Genomic DNA, 7969 nt, shown 5'->3' on the forward strand with positions numbered 1-7969 from the left:
TGACCTTTCTTTATTGGAATGACCCAACCTTATTCCTCGACTCTCTTTTTTTTATTTTTTTTATTTTACATTTTTTAATTTTTTGGCCTCACCATGGAGCATGCAAGATCTTTAGTTCCCCAACCAGGGAGCAAACCCGTGCACCCTGCAGTGGAAGCGCAGAGTCCTAACCACTGGACCACCAGGGAATTTCCTCAGCTCTCTTCTTTACCAACAGTTACTCCCTGGGTGGTGTTATCTAATCCTGTGGCTTTCAATGTGCTAATAACTCCCTGATTTGACATCTTTCATTAAATCTAAGATGTGTTGATGCCATTATTTTCTTAATCTTACTAAAAGGTGTCAGAAAAGATGTCATAACTGAGTCACAACTTCCACTTGTCTGACAGCCATTGATAACAGGATGCATCCTGATTTCAGAGATATTAATACGCGGAAAATGTGTACCTCAGAACTGAAGGAGTAAGATGTATATATCTCCAGTTCTAAATTTCACAGTCCTACATCCAATGACCCATTTGGAAGAACAATATGTATCTCAAATTTAACATGTTCAAAAGTGAATGTAGGGTCTCACCTCTCCACCCCCTACTCTTCTCAGTAAACAGACTACCTTTCACCCAGGTGCTCAGGCCAAAATTTGTTGCAATAAAAATAGAAGTCAAGGGGTTTTTTTCCCCTCTTCTGAGAACAAGGAAAATAAAGGGCACAGTGAACAGGCTAGAGAAGAAACATGACCTGGCCTGAGCGAGTTAATCACTCCTAGTTTTATTTTAACTGTCACTAATCTGTAGTGTCTGTAACTAGATTTGTACTTCACAAAGCTAACCTCACTCCCTGACACTATGTAAATTACATTCTGCACCTATCACCCCTGACTCTGTGTGAGTTACATCCTGTGCCTGTCACTCCCTAACCTTATTACATCATGGCGGGCATACATTCCCTATGCCCCCTTGTAACAAATCCCTGCCCTGTAGCTTTTGCGTTTCAGAAAGAAGGTTGCCGGCCCATAAACCAGAAACAAACTGACCCAATTACCAGGCTGCCAGACCCCAATTACCGGGCTGTCTGACACCAGCTATGACTGTTTTGAAGTAATGCAAGGGAAAAAAGAATGCAAGACCTTCACTACTTTGATCCTTATAATATACCCGGGACAGCAAGCCCTGTGTATAAAATCTTCTCTGATTCCCAGAGGAGGAGGGCACAGTTCTTGAGGTGCTGGCCTGCTGTGCCTTCCCTTTGCCTGGCAAAGAAAATAAAAAGCCTCTCTATTTCTTATCCTTCAAATCTCTGTCTCCGTATTTCTATTCGGCATTGGTGCACAGGGAGCCAAAATTTGTTGGCAACAAACCTTTGGAATCATCCATAACTCTTCTCATGTCCAACATCCACTCCAAGAATAAATCCCATTGGCTCTATCTTGAATTAGATCACTTCCCATCACCTCCACAATAATGTGATCCAAAACGCCTATGTCTCTCACCTGGACCTACACAAGAGCTTCCTAACTGCTCCCCCTGCTTCCATTTTCACGCCCCTATCATCTGTTCTCCACCCAGCAACAATATGATGCTTCTCAAATATGCTTCAGATTACCTCTCCTTGACCAAAACCCTCTAATGGCTTCTCACCATACTTCTAATAAAATCTAAGGTCACTATTGTGCCTACAGGTTATACCTGATTTACTCCTGACTCCTTTGTCCTTTCTTCCTTCCACTTTCTTCTTCACCCACTTCACTCCAAGCACAGAGGTCTTCTTGCTACTTCTTCAACATGCCAAACATGTTTCTGTCCCAGGGCCTTTGCACTTGCTGTTCTCTCTACTTGGAAAGATCTTTCCTCAGAAATTTGTCTGGCTTTCATTTGTTTATACATGGCTCAAAGACCCCACCATCTGTCTGACTCACACCCCAACTTCCAATGTCCAAGAGAGGATACCTCCTTGATTATTCCCAGGCCATGGAGGGAGTCCCTTTCTCTTGAGGCAGGTGTCCACCCTTGGGTCAATCATCAGAGTCAAGAAGAAAGTCATGTGGTACAAAACACCTACTTAGACCCAGTCCTTCAGTAGAAGCTATAGGTTCGATGTATGTATTTTCAAATAAGATGCATGAGTTGGGTAGGCACTTGTAAATGTCTATTACAATTTCTTCACCTCTCTGATTGGTCAGGTTTGCAATGATTAAGAGGAAGGGCAGTCAGACTTCTTGTGTCAAATCTTGTTTCTGCCACTTACTAGCTGTGTGACTTTTGGCAAGTTATTTTGTCTCATTTTAAAATGAGGATAATAAAAGTATTCACCTCATAGAGTTACTTTGAGGAATGAGATAATTGATGCAATGTGCCTAGAACAGTACCTAGTAAGGTCTTAATTTATGTTAGCCACCATCATCATCACCATCACCATCATCATTATTCCCCTTGGCCTCACTCTAGCTCCAGTTAGTTATTCAGAGCTGAAGGAGACCCCAAACTCCAAAACTTATCCCCAAGGAAAAGACAAAGAAGAAAAAGAAAAGATACTTTTATCCCACCAAAATATTCCTCCATGTGCTGTAGAGTCAGAGAGACCTGAATTCTGAGTTAGCTACCTTCTTTGTGACCTTGTGGAAATTGTTTACTCATTTTCTTTATCTATGGTATGGGGGTATTACTGCCTACCTCTTGGAACGTTCACACAGTCAGAGACAATGTATGTGAGGTGTCAGGCAATCTGTAACCACTCAATAACCAGCAATAGCACCGGAAAGAGTTCCTCTTCCTTTCCAGGAGTATGGAAGGTTGTATTTCCCCTTGAAGTGAGGTAGTGTCATGTCAGTGGGTCATGGGTAGAAGAGGCATGCATCACTTCTGGGCTGGAACATTAAGTTGCTGATGTGAGACCCTCTACCATTCTCTTCTTCTGCATGACAATTGTAGGAGCAGGTGCTGAATTTAAGCCTTCATCAACCTGAGTCCCTAAGTTATTGTGAGAGCAGTGGTCCCACTGTCAACCCATATTTGACATGTAGCTTGACCAAGAAACAAACTGTTGTGGGTTTTTTTTTTAGTTACTGGGATTCAAGAGTTATTTCTGCAACCTATCTTCACCTATTCTGATGATACACTTTTCAGAAGAAGCCAGATAATAAGTGTGGAATGACATAATTAGGGAAGCATTGTTTTCAAGTCCTAATAACATTGACTCAGGTAACTCACACTAAAACCATTGAGTAAATGATTGATGGGGAATTGGGCATTCCTACAGCAACACTACCCAAATGGCTTTCTAGTCACAGGGGGAAAACCTTAATTGTCCTGACTGACGTCATCCTAATCGAGTGGCCACTGTTAGAAACACTTATGAAAGGTCAACTAGATATTTTGAGCTTCTGATGCAATATGAAATACACAATATTACCCATGATACATTCTAGTTGTTTTTAATGTCTTCATTAAATCTATCAAGTCTTTAGGCTCTTATAACTTTTAATTTTATTTATTTTTATTATTTTTTTTTTTTTTGCAGTACGCGGGCCTCTCACTGTTGTGGCCTCTCCCATTGCGGAGCACAGGCTCCAGACGTGCAGGCTGAGTAGTTGTGGCTCACGGGCCCAGTTGCTCCGCGGCACATGGGATCTTCCCAGACCAGGGCTCGAACCCGTGTCCCCTGCATTAGCAGGCAGATTCTCAACCACTGCGCCACCAGGGAAGCCCTATTTATTTATTTTTATTTATTTATTTGGCTCTGCTGGGTGTTAGTTGTTGTGTCATGCGGGCTCTTAGTTGCGGCATGCAGGATCTAGTTCCCTGACCAGGGATTGAACCTGGGCTGCCTGCAGTGGGAGCATGGAATCTTAACCACTGGACCACAAGAGAAGTCCCATAGCCTCTTATAACTTTTGAGTTATAAGAAACATAGGAATTAGAGGAACAAGCTGAAATCATCACAAGAGAATAATTTGACCTAGTCTCATCAACAACTCAGTGCTGTAAAGAAAGGGTCTGAATTGGATAAAAAGAGAATTAAGAGATACTTAAGTGATTTAAGAGATCAAATATAAATGCAGAGTCCTGGACTGGATACTTTTGACAATCTCCATTTAAAAGTCACTTGGAGATATAAAATAGATAGCTAGTGGGAAGCAGTTGCATCGCACAGGGAGATCAGCTCCGTGCTTTGTGACCCCTTAGAGGGGTGGGATAGGGAGGGTGAGAGGGAGATGCAAGAGGGAGGGGATATGGGTACATATGTATACATATAGCTGATTCACTTTGTTACACAGCAGAAACTAACACAACATTGTTAAGCAATTATACTCCAATAAAGATGTTAAAAAAAAGAATGATTATATGTATATGTGTAACTGAACCACTTTGCTGTACACCTGAAGCTAACACAACATTGTAAATCAACTATACTCCAATAAAATTTTTAAAAAGTTATTTGGAGGACAATAGGAGAAATCTGAATAAGATCTGGGCTTTAAATTATGTGAATATATACTGATATTGGAAAGGTATGTATCATTAATGGGGAGAAAACAAGTTGAAAAACAGAATGTATAGGATGAAAACATTTTAGCAAAAGAGTGTGTGTGTATGCATTGAAAAAGGTCTGGAAATGTACATTCTAAGGGGTAAACAGTGATAAAATTTGGACAGTGGGAAAGGATGTTATTATTTTCTTAGTTATGTTTATCTGTATTTTTGAATTTTCTGAACATATAAAGATTAAATTGTACTCTAAAAATAAATAAATAAGACTTAATTACAAAAAAAGAGTGTAACAATTTCTTTTAGTTAACTGGCAAAATTTTATTTCTGGAAATATGATAGAATAGTTTTCTGAGAAAAAAAAAACTGCCACTTAAAAACACCTAGACATATTGGAAATGGTATTACAGTCTAAATATAACCAAGTTTAAAAACTTCGAGAGTATCTCTAGGGTCAAATGCAAATAGAAACTGAGAGCTAAAGCAATGATAGAGTGAGAAAGACTTTGTGACATGAAAGTAGTTGCCCATACTTGGAACCTAGACACCTGGGATCCCAAATCTGACAGACAACACTTGGAGCACTGGGAATAAGTGCTTGTACTGGGAGCCTGAGTATGGGACCAATAAGTAGGGGAGATGAGGCTGCTCACCCTGGGGAAGTTACCCACATTCAGAACTTAAACACCTGGGATCTACCAAGGAGAAGAAACATAGGCTTGTTGCCCAGAGTAGAGGCTCATTCCCAGAGCTTAGAGACTTGGGGTATAACAAGTAGAGGAGACAGGGCCTTGACAAACTGGGAGGAGGTAACTCTACTTGGAAGATAGACATGTAGGACCCTCATAATCTGAACCTGGAGAACTGGATTCAAACAAGTAGCAGAGACAGCTTTGGTGACCTAGTAACTGTAACTCATACTGGGAACAAGAACCTGAGATCCAACCAGAATAGGACACATGGCTTTTGTGCCTGGCTGTAGAAGATCATACTCAGAACCTGGAGACCTGGTATCCAACAAGTAGAGAAACAAGGCCTTAGTTCCCCGTGCATAGAGATATTGAATCCCACAAGCAGAAGAGACAAGGTCCTAATGCCTTTAAGCTAGGTGCCCATATTTAGAACCTCTGCTCATGAGATCAAACAAGCCATGGAGACAAGGCTTTGGAGCCCTAAGAGTAGTAGTCAACATCCAGAATTTATACTAAGAATCCAAAAGGCAAAGGGGCCTGTGACTCAGTGCCAGGATACTTTCCCATAATCAGAACCTGAGATCCACAGCAAGAAACTAACACAACATTGTAAAGCAACTACACTCCAATTAAAAATTAAAAAAAAAAAAGAGAGAGAGCACCTGAGATCCAATAAGCAGAGAAGGAACAGTGCTCTTGGTGTACTTGCCGGCTCCCAGATTCTAGAGACTTGGGAATCCACAAAGCAGAATATATGAGACCTTCTTGCCTGGGGAAGATTTGCCACTATTGGCAACGCACAGACCTGGAATCCAACAAGCAGAGGACACAAGACCTTGCCCTGGAAGTAGTTGTTCACTATCTGAACTTGGAGGCCTGGATTCCTTCAAGCTGGGGAGCCAGGGTCTTTGTACCTTGGGAATGGTTGCTTATGCTGAGATCATAGACATCTGAAGTCAGCTAAGGAGAAGGGACAGAAAGCATGGGTGCCCCTGGTGTTGTTGCCCATTCTAGGATCTTAGCAACTGGAAATTAACAAGCAGAGGAGCCTGTGCCTCTGTGCCTAGGGATTATTTGCCCATACTCAGAACTTAAAGATATGAGATCCAACAAGCAGAGGAAAATAAACATGGTGACCTAGGAGCATGTAACAGTTTTTGGACTCTAAAGATCTGGGATCCAAAAAAGCAGAATATATGAGACTTTTTTGCCCAGGTAGACGTTGCTCCAACTCAACATAAAGGTCTGGACTCCAACAGGCAGAGGACACAAGATTTTTGTGCCCTGAGAGTAGTTGCCTGTACTCAGATGAGAGATCTGGGGTGCAATAAGCAAAGAATACACTGCTTTGGTGACCTGGGAGTAGTTCCTAGAAAACTGGGAATTATCAAGCAGGGAGACAAGGTCCTGTGCCTTAGAAGGTATACATACTCTAGACTTAGAGGTCTGGAAAACAAAGAGCAAAGGAGGCAAACTCTTAGTATTGTGGGGGTAGCTCCCTACAACCTGAACTTAGATAACAGGATTCCAACAAGCAGAGGAGATGTGGTCTTGGTGACCCTAAGGTTATGTGCCCATACTCAGAACACAGAGATCTGGAATCTATCCAGCAAAAGAGATGAGGTGCTGATACCCTGAGTGTAGTTGCCATACTTAGAATGTAGTTACCTGTGGATTGACATGTATACACTGATGTGTATAAAATGGATGACTAATAAGAACCTGCTGTACAAAAAAATAAATAAAATAAAATTCAAAAACAAAAAAAGAATGTAGTTACCTGGGATTGCAATAAGGTGAGGAGACAAGACGTCGTATTCTCACAGCAGCTGCCATTCCCAGAACTAGAGACCTGAGACCCGGTAAGAAGAAAACAGAGCCTAGTGCCTTGAAAGTTGATTCTCTCACTCAAACCCTAGAAATTCGGATTCAACAAGCAGATAAAAAATTTTTGTTGTTTGGGAAGTAGTGGGTCATACTCAGAAACTAGAGGCTCATTTTTTTTTATATAAATTTTTTTCTTTTCTTTTCTTTATTTTTGGCTGAGTTGTGCCTTTGTTACTGCACGCGGGCTTTCCCTAGTTGCAGCGAGCGGGGGCTACTCTTTGTTGTGGTGCGCGGGCTTCACATTGCGGTGGCTTCTCTTGTCGCGGAACATGGGCTCTACGCGTGCAAGCTTCATTAGTTGTGGCTCGTGGGCTCTAAAGCGCATCCTCAGTAGTTGTGGCGCACGGGCTTAGTTGCTCTGCAGCATGTGGGATCTTCTCCGACCGGGGCTCAAACCCATGTCTCCTGCATTGGCAGGTGGATTCTTAACCACTGCGCCACCAGGGAAGCCCTAGAGGCTTTTTTTTTTTAATTTATTTTATTTTTGGCTGCATTGGGTCTTCGTTGCTGCGCGCGGGCTCTCTCCAGTTGCGGCGAGCAGGGGCTACTCCCCGTTGCGGTGCGCGGGCCTCTCATTGTGGTGGCTTCTCTTGCTGCAGAGCATAGGATCTAGGCCCGCGGGCTTCAGTAGTTGTGGTTTGCAGGCTCTAGAGCGCAGACTCAGCAGCTGTGGCGCACGGGCCCAGTTGCTCTGCAGCATGTGGGAATCTTCCCGGACCAGGGCTCGAACCCGTGTCCCCTGCATTGGCAGGTGGACTCCTAACCACTGCACCACCAGGGAAGCCCAGAGGCTCATTTTTAATAAGGGTATTTGACCAGGTCTTTGTGCCCCAGGAGTATTCTCCCAAACTTGAATAGAGACCTGAGATTCAATACAGAGGCGACAAGGTCCTGTTACCCATGATT

Source organism: Phocoena sinus, chromosome 7 (genome assembly GCF_008692025.1).
Source record: "Phocoena sinus isolate mPhoSin1 chromosome 7, mPhoSin1.pri, whole genome shotgun sequence".
In the NCBI taxonomy this organism is placed as follows: Eukaryota; Metazoa; Chordata; class Mammalia; order Artiodactyla; family Phocoenidae; genus Phocoena; species Phocoena sinus.